General features: G+C 35.3%; 1 protein-coding gene and 1 non-coding gene across 9 annotated transcripts in view; one reads left to right on the forward strand and one right to left on the reverse strand.

The window, feature by feature from the left end:
* PKHD1 (PKHD1 ciliary IPT domain containing fibrocystin/polyductin) overlaps positions 1–16,847 on the reverse strand; it is a 657,820-nt gene that overhangs the window by 501,721 nt on the left and 139,252 nt on the right. The window lies entirely within an intron of this gene.
* Positions 1,889–1,991, forward strand: LOC141490262 (U6 spliceosomal RNA). The gene has a single exon (XR_012469119.1). It is a non-coding gene; the product is annotated as a U6 spliceosomal RNA (small nuclear RNA).

Consider the following 16,847-nt stretch of genomic DNA (forward strand, 5'->3'; position numbering starts at 1 on the left):
TATATATTTCATAACGTTCTAGAGGGAAGAAATAAAGGAATGCAGTATTAGAATGGGTTTCCAAGAGTGTTTTTGGGAACCTCACTTTCTAGACAACATTAGAACTGATAGTCTAAGTAGTATGGTTTTAGTTTTTGACTCAAGGGCAAGGGAATGGACAAAGCAACTTCTAAAATTCCTTACCAAACCAAGTGGTTGAGATCTCTGTCTGCCACTACATAACTCAATTACAGTGGTCCCCAGCTGTCGTTGTTCTCTGTACTATGGACATGAGGCACAATGCTACTGCTTACAAAGAGTTAATGGATATTCATCTCAGATATACAAGATAGAAAACAAGCCTGGCTTTTCAGTTGGTAGGTTGTTCTAATTCTGGACTAGGAAAGGGCTGCCCACAGTATAACTGGCATGAGTCTGAGTTCAAACTCTTGGTTCTTGCCCCCCATTAAAATTTAAAACCAGATTCAGCCAGCACAGAGTGGCACCAGAGGATTGCAATTTTATCCAGCATGTGATTTTTATTAGCCTTGCAATTTCTTAATGGGATCCCCTGAGGGCTGGTGGGTAGAAGCATTGCACTACCAGTCAGGATTTGCTACAGGCAGCTTAATAAACATGGCACCTGCCCCATTGACAATCATCCTAGCACTGGCTGGGGCACAGAAGGGGGAGATAAAGGATAGGAAGGTCAAGGCTCTGGCCTCTGGCTGCTGGAGGGTGAAAACCATGGGAGTGATTTCAAATTCTAATCCAAAGATTGAGGCCACACAGTGGGTCCAGGGTTCCTCCACTGTGGCCAGGTCTCTGCTGAGCCTAGCAGGCAGCCTCTCTGCTACCTGCACCCAGTGTGTATCACACATCTCATCAATGTCACTGTAGCTGACATCTCATTATGCGCCAGAAGTGGACGTGGACAGGTACTGAATACCAGAACTTTTACTTTTTCTTATTATTACTCCAATGTGCCATGAAGCTGGGAGTTAATTAAGTCCTATGGGACAGACAATCAGTGCCTTTTGCTAGGTTAAATTACATTATATACAGATGCAAAAGAGGAGAAAAAAATAATTCCCCAGATTTTTCCTTGTTAATAAAGTAAGTTAGAAATATGATGATTCCAAACTGGAGGCTGTAGTCAGACTAGCTTCTTATGCAGGGATAATTAAGTCGTATAGAAATACCATGAAGTATTTATAGAGTGACTTTCTTTAAAGGATCTCCAAGCACTTTAAAAAGCTCTTTAACAAATTCCCATCATGTTCTTAGCAGGTAGTTTTACCAACCCCACATTAGCAAATGGAAAAACTCATAGCCAATATGGATATATAAATTATTGTCAGAACCACATAATCCCAGACCTGGAAGGAATTTCCAGAGATCATATGGAATCATAGAATATTAGAGCTGAAAGGGATCTTGGCCCTTTATTAAATGGGGAAATTGAAGCTTAAAGAGATGAATGAAATTATTTTCCCAAGTCAGTATAAACCAGGTACATTAAAAGTCTGATTAGGAACTAGGTTGCCTAGTTCCATATAATGTCCATATACTAGTGTCTGGGTATAACAATGAAAAACAAAGAACAACAAGAACAAGAACAAAAACAAAAACAAGAACAAGAAATAGAAGAAGATAAAATCACTAAGACTTATATTGTGCTTTAAGGTTTTTAAAGTACTTTAAAACATTATATCACTTTATATTCACAACAATCCTGGCGGGTAGGTACTATTATTTCCCCCTTTACAAAAGAAGAAACTGAGGCAAGCAAGTTAAATGACCTTTCAGGGTCACAAGGCTAGTAAATGTTTAAGGCCAGTATGTTTTAAGATTCAGCATTCTATTTGCCACACCACCTAGTTACCTTTTTCAATATCTAAAATTTGTAGTACTTATTGGTAGCACATATACTAAAATATACTATATAGAAAAGATTAGCATGGCCCCTGTACAAGGATAACACACAAATTCATGAAGCATTCCATACTTTTGCTATACAACTACTGGGTCTATACCCTGAAGAGATCATGAAAAAGGGTAAAAACATCACTTGTACAAAAATATTCATAGCAGTTCTGTTTGTGGTGGCAAAGAATTGGAAATCAAGTAAATGTTCTTCAATTGGGGAATGGCTTAGCAAACTGTGGTATATGTATGTGATGGAACACTATTGTTCTATTAGATACCAGGAGGGATGGGAATTCAGGGAAGCCTGGAAGGATTTGCATGAACTGATGCTTAATGAGATGAGCAAAACCAGAAGAGCATTGTACATCCTAACAGCAATGTGGGGGTGATGATCAATAATGGACTTGCTCATTCCACCAGTGCATCAATCAGGCACAAATTTGGGGTATTTTTGAAGGAGAATACCATCTGTATCCAGAGAAAGAATTGTAGAGTTTGAACAAAGACCAAAGACTATTACCTTTAATTTTTTTTTAAAAAAGTTATATTATATAATTTTGCTATCTCTTATACCTTATTTTTCATCCTTTAGGATATGATTTCTCACTCAACACATTCAACTTGATTGAATGTATACAGTGAAAAGACTAACAGACTACCTTCTGTGGGGGTGGAGGTGGGGAAGGGAAGTGAGATTAGGGGAAAATTTGAAAAATTCAAAAGAAAGGAAGAAAGAAAGAAAGAAAGAAAGAAAGAGAGAGAGAGAGAGAGAGAGAGAGAGAGAGAGAGAGAGAAAGAAAGAAAGAAAGAAAGAAAGAAAGAAAGAAAGAAAGAAAGAAAGAAAGAAAGAAAGAAAAAGTTGTTTGTGGAGTCATATGTTCTATATCCCTCAGCAATTCTTTTTTTCATCCTTATATTTTCAGAGTACATTTTCTGAGCGGGAAGGTGAGCCTGGGTTCTCAGAGGGTTTATTAGCAGATCACAACTTCAGGTAGGCTTAACAGTTCTGGAAAGTCTTCAGGTATGGTTCTAGCAATAGATTGTGCCTGCTTTCCAAGGAAATGCCAAGATAAGTACATAACAGCTCATTAGTAGGTGGACCTCTTCATAATGGGCTCTTTGACCACTAGAATCCATGAAATAATGTATGAATGTTTGTATTTTACATGTTAATATATGTTCATTACATGTATTTGTGCACTTGTATATACATTCAAAATAACTTTCAGCTATGTGCAGCTCCTTTCTCCTTCTGGAGGATTATATGATAGACTAAAAGAAAAGAGAATAGCAGGCATGAATCACCCAGTTTTTAAAGTCTATGCAAACAATGACTTAGCTATTAACACTTCAAATGTGATATCCTTGTCCAATAATCAACATAGCACTAGAGGAATTGCATTCTATAATTCCTAACATTTTGTGTGTTATAAATGAAACCAGAAAGAAATTACAGTTAAATGATTCACAAGATCTCAATGGAGGGGCAAATAAAGGCTTTCTGTTAGCATGTGACTAAAGGTAATGTTGTAGTACCCATGATGTGTCTATAGAAAGATCAACCTGAAATATAAGTATAGTTTATAAGAGCAAAATCAACTGCAGAGAATGAGATAGAGAAATTCTCTGAAAAACTCATTGATAACAACTTTGCTACTCAATGGCTTCTATGAAAAGGTGGACATAGATAAATAAGGACAGTGAAAAGTATAGGACAAAAGTAAATAATGAGTGACACCAAAGACAGAATATACAGATATAAAGATAGTTACACTATCTTTATCTCTTGCCTGTACTTTCTTTAAGAAAAGAATGAAAAGGCACTGTACAAAGAGAACAACAAATAATATCATAAAAATAATTAAACCAATTTTAATATAGTAGGAAATGACTCATTGTTGACAAAGAAAACATTCTGGAATCAATTTTCTATGAACAGTTAGAACACTGCCTTGTTAGAAAAAATCAAAATTAATATAACGTAGAATAAAAATTAGAAAAGAGATATGGTATAGTATAGTATGACTCTAATCTGGCCTATTTAAACAAGTTTTGATGCTCAAAAGAAGGAAATAAAATAAATTCAACATTGATTATTGTAATTTCATGAAGCAATCTGATCACTATAAACCAATTTCCATAAAGACTAAACCAAAAAAAGAAAAAAAATACCAAGGTCACCAAGCAATCTCCTTGCCAAAGAATGACCTTCAGTCACTAAGCAGTTCTTGCCAAGGGTTTAGAATACATGTTCATTTGTAAAATCATACATAGAAAGATGTTGGAAGATTATTATTTCTACTTCACAAAACACTGAAAGTGAAAAGAAAGATGTTTAGGAAAGCTTGTATCCAAGGGAATTTAAGAACAAAACTGCAAGGAGAATCAACAGATGAAAGAGAGATCTATAAAGGAGGACCAGAGGAACTGGTATACAAGCTTTGAAAGTTATATGTTGAATTTATTACATACGTAAGAAATCTATGCCTAATAGGGATAAAAATCATGTACAATCTTCTTTTTATGTCACAAAAATATGTGATAAATAAATATGTGTAGGGCGGCTAGGTGGCGTAGTGGACAAAGCACCGGCCTTGGAGTCAGGAGTACTTGGGTTCAAATCCCGTCTCGGACACTTAATAATTACCTAGCTGTGTGGCCTTGGGGAAGCCACTTAACCCCACTTGCCTTGCAAAAAAAAAAACCTAAAACAAAATAAAAATAAATAAATATGTGTATACATGTACATGGAAATGCTTACTTTGGAATTTAAGTTCAGAATAAAAAAATTAAATTAAAAATAACCAAAAGGAAAATATCTAGAAAGATCTTTATAACAAACTCTTTTCATCATCCAGTACAACAGAACCACCACATTTGAATTCTAACACTATGGTGACAGATTTGCTTCTTAAAGCTGAAATGACATTAAAGAAGATAAAAATACAGCAAGCAGCTGGTCTACAAAAAATACATACAGAGAATAGCCATGCTAATGATGCTAATATTTTGAGGCAATTAAGGTGGTACTTCTCAAGGTATCTGTGAGAAGATACCAAAGATATTTAAACAAATAGAAAATCATATTTTGGGGAAAAGGGAGACTTCTAGACTACACAAGCATCAAGATTATTCTCAATGAAATTATTCAAAGTATTTGAAATAGTCTTTCACCAGTTCTATTCCACAATAATCTATATCTTTCCCATTGACCAATTAAGTGAAAGATGCAAAGAAAAGAATTTTCCACTGGACTTGTTCTTTGTTGACTATTATAAAAAATAATTACATTGGAGCAAAACAATACTTTAAAGGTTTACTTCCAACAAGGTTTCTCATTCAAACCCCAACACTGGCAAGTATGGGTATGATTGTGGAGGAAATAGATGATCAGCCAGTATTCACAGTACTCAGTCACACTACCTAATTCCCATGGAAGGGAAGGAAAAATAATGGAATCTTTTCTACAATGTTCTTATATTCTTCTGGGGGGCTGATTTTGGATGTGATTTAAGGTCATTACCCTTTATTCTTTAATTCTTTCTCTGTGGAGATTTAATCAGCCATACCCAGTTATAACAATGCACTTACTTTTTAACAGGGATGATATAATGATATTTCAGGTCTACATGATCCCTTCCTCTCCTTTTTCATGAAGTTTCTATCAAATGAAAGTTAGTACTACAATCATAATATCTTATTGCTTTCAAATAGGAAAATTCTCAACATTTAAGCAAAGGTTTAGATCTCTGTCCTAGTTTAAATTTTTATTTATCACTATATAACCCCTTGTCTTTTTAAATTTGAAGTAAAAAAAATCAGGAAACAAGAAATATTCACAGTTTAATGGGAGTAGACAGAATGAAAACAATTATGTAGAAAACAGATACATGTAGGGAAAAATTAAAGATAATCAACAAAAGGAAGGCACTAAAATTAAGAGGGAATTAGGAAAGACTTCTCACAGAAAGTCAAATTTTTGCTTAGATTTGAAGGAAGTCAGAGAAACCAGGAAGAAGAGAGGAAGGGGGGGAATATTTCAAAAAGGGAACAACCAATGAAAATCATAGAGTTGGAAGATTTAGTGCCTTGTATGAGGAAAAGCAAAGAAGCCAGTGTCGATGAATCACAGATTATCTGGAAGAGTGGAGGACAGGAGGAAATGAGATGTAAAACTATTAGAAGAGTAGGAAAGGGTCAGGTCATAGAGGTTTTAGAATGCCCAACAGAGGACTTCATGTGTGATTCAAGATATACTAAGGAGCCACCTATTTATTGAATAGGAGGTGGAAGATGGTCAGACTTCAGCATTAGAAAGATCAGCTTAATGACAAACATAAGTCTATGTTCACCTTACCCTTTGCAATTTTATATATTTTTGATCTAGTCTCAATATATAGTCATCTGGACAATTTCAACAATTAACATCCATCCATGCATTCATCTATCTATGATATATACTATATCATAAGATTATAATATATTACTTATATTATATATGTCATTATATAGCTGTCATGACCTTTATATGGCATATATAAGTGTATATAGATAATTGAGCACTCATAGTGTGCATGTAATATATGCATATTGTGAACATATTTATATATATTTATATGTACACACAAACATAAACATTGTAAGTGCTCAGGAAATATTGAGTAATCTCTCTTCTTTGTCCAATTCTTTTGCTGAGATGGCAATGAAATCATCACCTAATAGGGCTTTCAATTTTGCCATTAATTAGTGCCATGAAAGAAAAAAATTGATATCTTTTCACTTTGTTTTCTAAGTAGGAGAGAAGTAGAAAAGTGAGGTTCCCAAATGGTTGCTACACTATCTAAGAGAGCTTAAAAATCTGGAGTCCTTTGATTTAGCACTGGTTTGTCTTAGAATCTTGGTCAATTCACTCTGATACCCTAGAGAGTGGTTTCTCTTGTGCTTCTGTTATTCAGTTAGGTTTGACTCTTCCTGACTCTGTGAACCATAGCAAACTTATACTAATAAGATTTTTTTATGTTTATTTGGTTTTATTTTTATTGTCATGTTACATTGCTAATTCACATTTAGCTTGGGATATACCAAGATTCCCAGATTTTTTTCCACACAACTTGTTTTCTAATCATGCATCTGTCACCTATACTAGTAAAACTATTTTTTTAAATACAGGTATAAGACCAGGTATAGCTAGATGATGCATTAGATAGAATGCCAGGCCTGGATTCAGGAAGACTCATCTTCCTGAATTTAAATCCAAATCCAGACCAATTCAGTCTGTGACTCTGAAACTTCATTCACCCTGTTTGTCTCAGCTTCCTCATCTGTAAAATGAGCTGAAGAAGGAAATGGCAAATCAAACTAGTAACTTTGCCAAGAAAACACCAAATGGAGTCACACAAAATCAGATATGAGAGAGACAACTGAACAACAAATAAGACTTTTTATTTATCCAAATTAAATATGATCTTATTAGAATAAGCTAAATACTTTAGACTGTCACACTATTTTTAAATGATGACTCTGCTATCCAGTGGGTTACCTTCTTCTCCCAGTTTTGTGTCACCTGAAATAAATATGCCAACATATGGCTATATTCCAGTTATTAATTAAAATATTACAAAGCAAAGATCCTGTGACCTTCCACTGGAGATTTCCAGTCAAGTTTACATTAAACTATTAATAGCAATATTTTTAATCCAGTCAGACACACAGTTGAAGTCCACCTAATTATAAAATAATCTAGTTCCTATTTTTCATATTTTCCACAAAAATAGCATGATAGGAAAGATCAAAATGTTTTACTAAAATTTACATAAACTACATCTATAACACTCTTCTTTTCAACTGGTTTTGTAACCTAAGGGGAGAAAAAGGAAATTCAATTTGCCTGCATTGAACAGGTCTTGATGAAGTCTAACTGACTCTTTGAAATTACCATTTCCTTTTGTAATTGTTCTCTATCTCTTTGGTCATCTGTTCTAGAATATTATCTAGAAATAAGGTCCACCTCACTGACCCACAGTTTGAAGTTCCTGTTCACTTCCCTTTTTTTTATAAATTGATCGATCAATCGATAAAAATTGATTAAGTATCTACTATGCACCAAACACTGTGCTAACTTATGGGGATTCAACAGGCATCTTCTATTCATATAAAAAATACATACAAAATTTGAAAATATATTAATAAGATGATATGAGAAGCACTTTGTAAACTTTTGTTTAAAAAAGTAATTTAATGTAAGATACCATTATTAAGTGAACAATATTTAAAACTATATATTTTAGTGATTAGATTGACTAAAATGCTTACTGCCTCTCAAGCTAAGATGATAATGTGCTGCTACAATTGAAAATATTATATTAAATTCAATAAGAAAATTTACACTATTAAAAAGTTTATGACTATTAAATAATGAAGTAGTATTGTATGGGGTGGGGATAGGGGAAAAGGGGGGGTAAGAATTCCATTTCCAAGCATTTGCAAAATTTAAATCACATATCTCTTGTGAAGTATATAGTGCAAAGATGTTAGCTTTGGAGTTGTCAAAAGACCTGGGTTCAAAATTTGACTCTGCTACATCTTACTTATTTCACCTTAGCAGTTTTACCTTTCTGGATATCAGTTTCCACATCTATAAAATGAGAAAATGGAACAGAAGAAACTACAAAACAAATGTTTTGTGGGATTCCCATTAATTTTGTGATTCCTTCGTTCATCCCAGTAAATCCTCACTTTTTTAATAGACACCTATAGAGATATAGAGACAAAGGATCCAAGTTCAAACCTCTGTATTATCTGGAGTAAATCATCAAATCTCTCTTTGCCTAATTTTAATCATCTGTAAAATGAAAGATTTGTACTAGATGGTTTTTTAGGTCCCTTTCACATTTATATCTATGATCCTTAATTTCTATATGTATATGTTGCCTTCTCTGATGGAATATAAACTCCTTGAGGGGGTATTGCTTCAATGGGGTTTTTAAAGGACAGATCCAGGCTTGTAAAATACACCAAAAAAATGAGAAAGAAGTCTTTGGGTTTGAGGAGGGAAAAGTAATTTAGTTACTTCCTATCTGTTAGATTCTTGATCATGGATGGCCATTAGACTTTTTTTTTATTTTGAGGATTCTGGAGTTGTTTTCTAACCCTTTGGCTGAACTTGGTTAAAGATGGATTATGGGATCCAAAATGCATTAAAGTCAGGAGGCAAAAGTTGGGGTACCTTTGGCCGCAAGACAGGTTGGGATAATTTCTTTACTTAACCTTTTCTAAGGAGCCAGAATAAATGCAACAGTCTTTAAGGGTCACAGGAATGGTGTGTGGGTGAGTGAAAACTTTCCCATAAGAAATATACCGAGGGATTTTCTCAGCTGCCCCAAAAGGAAGGAAATGTGTTCTTTCCAAAGGAGAAAGGAAACAAGTGGGTAGAAACAACCTTTTAATGAGGAAACATGTTGCATTTGGATTTGTGCATGTTCATAAAGGACAAAAATGACCTGATTCTGATGTCTTGCCATAGGGATCTCTGCCAGTTCAGACTAAAGGTTTCCTGGGGTAAGGTCATCTGCTGGCATGATTTCCCTAGGGATTATCCTAAATCAGAGATGCTGAGTCCTAGACATAGAAGGAATCATGAAAGAACTTTCAATCCTATTTCCAGGAAGAACCCACCTAAATTATCTGAGACTGTTTTAGGGGTCTTTTTAAGCACTCTTTTCACTGACAGTATGTATTGAGCTTAATCAAAATTGAACCCATCCCTGAGGACTGTTGAGTGTTCTGATTAAGTGTAAAAACACAAGATTTGACATCAAAATACTTGAGTTCAAATCCCAGCTCTGCTGCCAAAGTGGTCTTGGGCAAATGACTTAATTTTTCTCAGTCTGGTTTCTTCAGTTGTAAAATAAGTTTCTTGGATTTAACCTGGTCTCCTGTTCCAAAACCTAAACTCCTTACTCCTTCCTAGTAATGGTATGGATACTACCTTGACAGTCAGGAGACCTAGTCTGATGACTAGCATAGAACCTGGTCTATAGTAGTGTTGAATAAGAACTTATTAATTTTAGGAATCTTGCAAGTATGAATGAGCATCTGGCTTCCAGCCAGCCTATGATGTTGGCTCTGTCACCTACCAGCTTTCTCTCTGACCTTAGGTAAATAAGGTCACTTCTCTGAGATTCAATTTTCCTCAGCTGCAAAATAGAGCAGTTGAACTAGATGATCTCTAAGTTTGCTTTAGTTGGAATGGTTTTTGAATTTAAAAATAATTTTATCAAAATCTTTTTCTTTTTTATCACACTGACTTTTGAATACACTGCAGTTGACCCCCATGGCTATCATGAGCTTGAGACAAAGAAATAGGCATTTAGGTCAACAGGTCCAGAGGAGTTAATTTAGCATGCTAAATTAACTAGTGGATATAATGAAAAAACTATTGTCAATGATATCTGAAAGTTCATGGAGAATGGAGGAGATATTGCAGGGTTGGGAAAGGGAAGACTATTCCAGTATCTCGACCAAGAAAACCCAAACTGATATCATAAAATATCAATCATGACTTAAAACAACTGAAAACAATACCTTAAAGTCAGGAAGACCTTCTGCCTCATATCTCTACCAACTGCTGAGAAAGTCACCTAATCTTTTTCAGACTATTTTCTCATCTGTTAAATAAGGATAATAACAATAGCACCTACCTCATTGGACTTTTGTAAAAATCAAAATGAGATAAATATATATATAAAAATTTTAAATGTTATATGTTATTATTATTATCATTTCATGAATAAACATATTAAGTATCTACTGCATATCAGGTGCTATACTAGGCTGGATACCCAAAGAGTAAAAATGAACTAGTTCCTGACCACAAGGAGTTTATATCTATTGGAAGATTATAAAAGTCAGGTCCATATTATTTTCTCCATTTCCTAGATAAAGAAAGAAAGCCAGAATATGGCAAAATAACTCATCTGATATCATAGCACAAACTGTAGACTTCTATTTTTCATCCCTAAGCTTCCACCACCAAACTTCACTTCCATTACTCAAAGGACCTTAATGTGACATTGTAATACCACCCAATGCTATTCCATAGAGTTCTTAACTATCTTTAGCCTATCTTAAAATTCCTTATTTGGAAAGACTTAGAGAGGCAGATATGATCATTCCTTTTCCATAGTCAGACACTAAATGAGCCAGAATATTTCTACAGAGTATTAAGTTTCCCTGAGAAAATTCCACATAGCATTTTTCAGACACCAAAGGTTTGAATTTATGAAGTCTTTCTTTGGAACAAGATAATCTTGTCAAGTCTCTAAACTATTGCTACTATGCATCTCCCAAATAGGACCATTTTCAGAGTTACTGACACATGGCTTAGTTTTTCACTGACACAGGGACCATTATATCTAGATGAAAGGTAAGCCCAGATCACCTGGAAAAGTTCAATCTCAGAAATGCATTCTGGCAGAGAGAAATGACAGAGACTAAATGACAGATAGATGGATAGATAGAATTATAGTTATATTTTTTATTTTTCTCATGTTCTTGTGATTTCATTGGTATAGAGAACTTGCAGTGATGGATTATTACTAATGCAAATTGAAATTTTCTCCAGGACCTATAGCTTGAGTTACCTAGAACACTGAAAGTTTAATTGACTTGGCATAGACAAATATTCAGTATGAATCAGAGGTGGGATACTTGATATTGCCCAGTAATATCAGAATACCTTGGATTTACACTGGCCTTTTTTTCAATAAAGCACAAAGAACACATAGAATTATGAACTCATTTATCCTTCATAAATGTGATTACCTCATTTTATGGCTAGAGCAAGGAGGCAAAGGGAAGTACTATGGACCGTCTAAGTTTGGTGTATACATTGAGTCACTTTAACAGACATTTTGTCAATTAATCTTCACAACAATCTAGTGAGATAGTTACCACTTGAGGGACAGCCTAGAAAAGTAGAGAAGTTGACAGTAAAACCAGGAAGATTTTGGTTCTAGTCTTGCTTGTAGAATATGCTAACTATGTAACTATGAACAAACATTTATCTTCCCATTTATCTATCTCATATTTAGGCAAATAGAGTTCATTTCAGAGGTCATAGAAAATACCAAAACTAATTTATAAATAACTCTCTCCTCCAGAGACAAGAATCTCAGTCTCCTATACTCCTGAACAATAAAGTGCTTAAAATAGGGTTTGATACATGGTAATCACTAAATAAATATTAGCTATCATTATCTTCATCATCATCATCAAAATCATCATCATTATTTTTTTGTCCTAACATGATTTTGGGAGTTACTCCATCTCATGGGTATCCTCTGTATGTATGTGGCTCTTTTCTGGAAGATTTCTAGCTTCTATAGTTATCTCTATTCTCTTTTGCTAATATAGTCAGGAGTGTGCTGGTAAATATTAACAACCAGTTCTCAAAAAATATGAATGATATATACTTTTAAGTTTGATCTGCTTTATTACACTTTCTGAAGGCTAGAATATCAGCAACACAATATAGCATACCTGATTTATAGTAAATTTTTTATTTGAAGGTATAAATGTTCATTGAAAATTTAACCATGGAGGTTCCAGATGTTTCCAAAATACCCTTTCTTAGCTTTCTTCATTTCCTATTTGGCTATTTGGCACAGTAATTTATCTTTGTCCTGCTTACCTCCAGAGTTTTTATTTCTGACATTTTCCTTATTGTCTGACACATTTATTCCCTTTCCTAGGAACCAATTTTCTAATAGCTAGTCCAGGAAGGAAGAACAGTGTTTTATAGTTCAAAAATATATCACCAGACAGAATTCCTTCATTCTTCTGATGTACAAGTTGCATAGACCCAAGTTCAAATAAAAGAGACTTCCCAGAGTCTAGAGGAACTATAATCCCTTCTTTAGTGACAGGAGAGCTTATCCCTCCAATGCCATGTAGGTTCATAATAGGGTTTGGTTTTGCTTTGTTAACCATTTGTCCTTATGGAAGCTAGAAGACATGTCTCCCAATCAACTCAATACTTCCCACAAGGTTTAGGGCACTTCACTCCCTCTATTCCCTTGAGTAGTTCAGTAGGCTACTCAGATTCCTTGGACTCCTTTTAAAACATAAAGAAAAGGGGGGGGGGAGTCATATACCTCATCTACCACCATCATAAAGCAGAAATTAAAAGATTTGCAATCCACTCTATCTATCTATCTATCGATCATCTATCTATTTATATTTGCCAATGCCACCCTTTTCCTTTTCCTAATTCCACATATCCCCTCTTTTCTATCACATTACCACTATCCTCAGTCAAGGTCATATTCTAGAAGACTCCAGTATCTTAATCTTCAATTCTTCCCTACTTTAACCTAACCTTTAGATTATTAACAATTCAATTTTTCTAATATCACTTTTATCACGTCACTGTCCTACTCAAAGAAGCAGCAGTATCTTAGACACTTTTATATTGTGCCCACTATGCACTGGAAACTTTACAAACATGATGTCATTTGAGCCTTGTGACAAACCTGGAAGGCTGGTTCTATTATTATTCCCATTTTATAGATAAAGAAACTGAGACTGAAGATTAAATGACTTGTCCAGGGTCAGGGACTTACCTGAGGCAAAAACTCACATCTTCCTGATTCCAGGCCCCGCTCTACTGACCCATTCAATGTCAGTACCTCCAAGATGCTTCTTGTTCTTCTCCAACTTGATCTCCTTCTTTTGGCTTACTAAATTCTTCATATGAATCCCCTTTCCTTTCCTTTAAGGCAGAGATTACTTTTTCCTTCCTGACACACAGTATTTGTCAGGGCAAGGGGTGACACAACCCATGATGAGTATGATGCCATATAATGCCTTGTACTCTTAATTAACTTATCTCCCCCCAGTGACTATGCTAAAGGTCCTTGAGGGTAAGGTCTCTCTCTCACTTCCCACCCCTTACAGACACTCACACCCACTGAGGGCCTATCATAGTGCTATAGAAACAGCAGGTAGTCAATGAATACTTTTTGAATGAATGAACCCCAGCTTGATCTGAGTTTATCCATAAGTTGTATTTTGAGCAAATGGAAATTTGTTGCTCTAAAGGTTTAAAAGAATACTTGGGGCTTTTCCAAGTAATAACCAACTGAGGCTAGTATTCTGACCCAGATGCTTCAAGAACATAGTTCAGCTCAATATTGAAGTAGAAACTCGTATTTCAATTTCCCTCATTGAATCATTTTGACAACTAAATTTATACAATTGTACCAAGATCCTAACATGGTACTAAGGGTTGAAGTTATGCAAAAACACACATTTCAATAAGGTATCTTGCACAACTTCCAAGCAGATCTTGGAAGGACTCATTCCAGTTTTGGAATATGTCTTTCATTTGTCTACTTTTCAGGCAACCAAGTGGCACAGTAGATACAGTACTAGACATAATCTCAGAAAGACCTGAGTTCAAATCCCATCCAAGTCATGTGTCATATGTGATGCTGGGTAAATTTACCATCAGTTTACCCATCTGTAAAATGGGATAAAAATGGTACCTACCTCCCAGGGCTATTTTGATAATCAGCAAGATAATAGACATAAAGTAATTAAAGTATTATTTAAATGTCAGTTAGACTTATTATCATTATCATTCTTATTATTATTATTATTATTATTGTTCCATAATCACCATGGACCTTAGCACAGATGTATCACTAAGGGGGAAACTGCCTACATTCTTAGATTTAATTCACACTTTTTGGGGGTGGGGAGTAAGAAGGAATCCAAATCTGTGATATTTTGCTATAGGGAATTCTCAAAAAAGAAATTCTCTGTATTTTCTGTGCAATTCGTACTTTTAAAGTGTTACCTAAGCCTCTGAGGGGTTAAATTGCCAATCATGACACTAGGGAGGTGATGCCATGACAAGTTCATGAGTTGAATTTGAGTGAAGGGGTGCTGTGCTAAGTCACCAGCCTCACTTTCTCCTCCAGAGTTATCTGGGTCCAAGGGCCAGATATGAATCCTGATTCTGAATGCAAGGCAATCAAGATTATGTGACTTACCCAAAGTCACACAGCTAGTAAGAGTCAAATGTCTGAGGCTGGATTTGAACTCCTTTCCTCCCAACTCCAAGGCTAGTGCTCTATCTCTAGCACCACTTAGATGCCTTAAGTGACCATTTAGTCACTTTGTCATAACATGGACAACAGTGTTTTCCCATATGGCCCTATGATTTCCACTAGTATGAGGAACTTCCAGAATGGAAACTTCCTTCACAAATACAGGTCATTAACTTCGCTGTAATTTAATCTAAGTGAGTTGCGTGAGTCCTAAATTGCTAAACTATGGTGCTTCAGGGTAGATGTGACACAATGGTTAGTTAGGAAGACTCATCTTCCTGAGTTCAAATCTTCTCTCAGACACTTCCTAGCTATATAACCCTGGGCAAATCTCTTAACTCTATTTGGCTCAGTTTGCTCATCTATAAAATGAACTGGAGAAGGAAATGGCAAACCACTCCAGGATCTCTGTCAGGAAAACCCCCAAGTGAAATCAAGAAAAGGGGGATAGCCAAAACAACTGAACAACAAAATACTAACAGTTAGCAAATGCTATACTTATTTATCTGTTTAATGACATCTTTTTTTTTCTTTTAACCTTTGCTTTATATACTGACTAAATTTCTGTAAGAAAACCCCTTGAAAGTCAAGCATTTAACCACTTTCCTGTCCCAGAAAAAGAAAGGAGAATTGGTGCTTAGCAAAGGTTGGGTCTGCTTTGGAGCTGTTCAATTCTAGCACAGGACAGATTATAGGGAAGAGCTGAATAGGATCCAAAATTGGGGAAACTACCCAGTTTCCCAGGTCTTCCATTATAGTATAGCTTCAATACTTAATGTGAACTGAAGTCCCTCCGATAGCACAAATAATCAAGAGACAATAATTATTAAAAAATGAGGGGGCAGCTAGGTGGCACAGTGGACAGAGCACTGGCCCTGGAGTCAGGAGTACCTGAGTTCAAATCCGGCCTCAGACACTTAATCATTACCTAGCTGTGTGGCCTTGGGCAAGCCACTTAACCCCATTGCCTTGCAAAAGCTAAAAAAAAAAAATGAGGAAGAGGAAGGCAGGGTAGAAAATATTGATTTAAGTCTGAACTAAATTAGGATTCTGGTTGCTCTGATGTAATGGTTCTGAGATTAAAGCAGGAAGCAAAATAAACCAATGAATGAAAATAACAAATTAATTAATTAATTAAAGTAACACTCAAAACAGATTAAAATGGAAGGATACAACGAAGTCACTATTAGGACAGTATTCTAATAGGTTTATTGGATAGTCTGGGTATTCACTTTTGAATGAGATCAGTCACATTCTGGAGACAAAAGAGAAGCAGTAGAATATAAGCTCCCTGAGGGTAAGGTTATTCTCCTTTTCAATTCTGTCTTTTGTATCCCCACTGTACATTATAGCTTGCACATAGTTGTAACTTTCAAAATGTTAATTAAACAGAATTGACTGAGTGAATAGGACAGATATGGAGTATGGGAAGGGATATTATGCTAAACAAGATCTGATATGAAGGGTAAGGTCTAATATGTATCAAAGTACCATTCTTGGAAATAGCATAGTCATTTCTCTCTCTTAAGAGAGAAAAATTGGACATGACTCGTGTGGGGGGGATGAAGTTATTAACTACCTTAGTTTTAATGCCAGCCAGAAATTCAGATGAAGGAAGGGTTGTCCTTTTCCCTTTTCTAGTAAGAGCTAAACAATGAGAGAAAGAGTAGGCCAAAAGAGATAATTAAGGATCACCCTCCTAAAACTACTTATATCCTCTCGTTTCAACTCCAAAGATATCCTTGGAGAAGTTAGGGACTATGTCTCAATGGGAGTCTCTGAGAATAAAGTCATTCTACAATCAATTCAGAGAGAGACTAGTTCAGA

Source organism: Macrotis lagotis, chromosome 5 (genome assembly GCF_037893015.1).
Source record: "Macrotis lagotis isolate mMagLag1 chromosome 5, bilby.v1.9.chrom.fasta, whole genome shotgun sequence".
In the NCBI taxonomy this organism is placed as follows: Eukaryota; Metazoa; Chordata; class Mammalia; order Peramelemorphia; family Peramelidae; genus Macrotis; species Macrotis lagotis.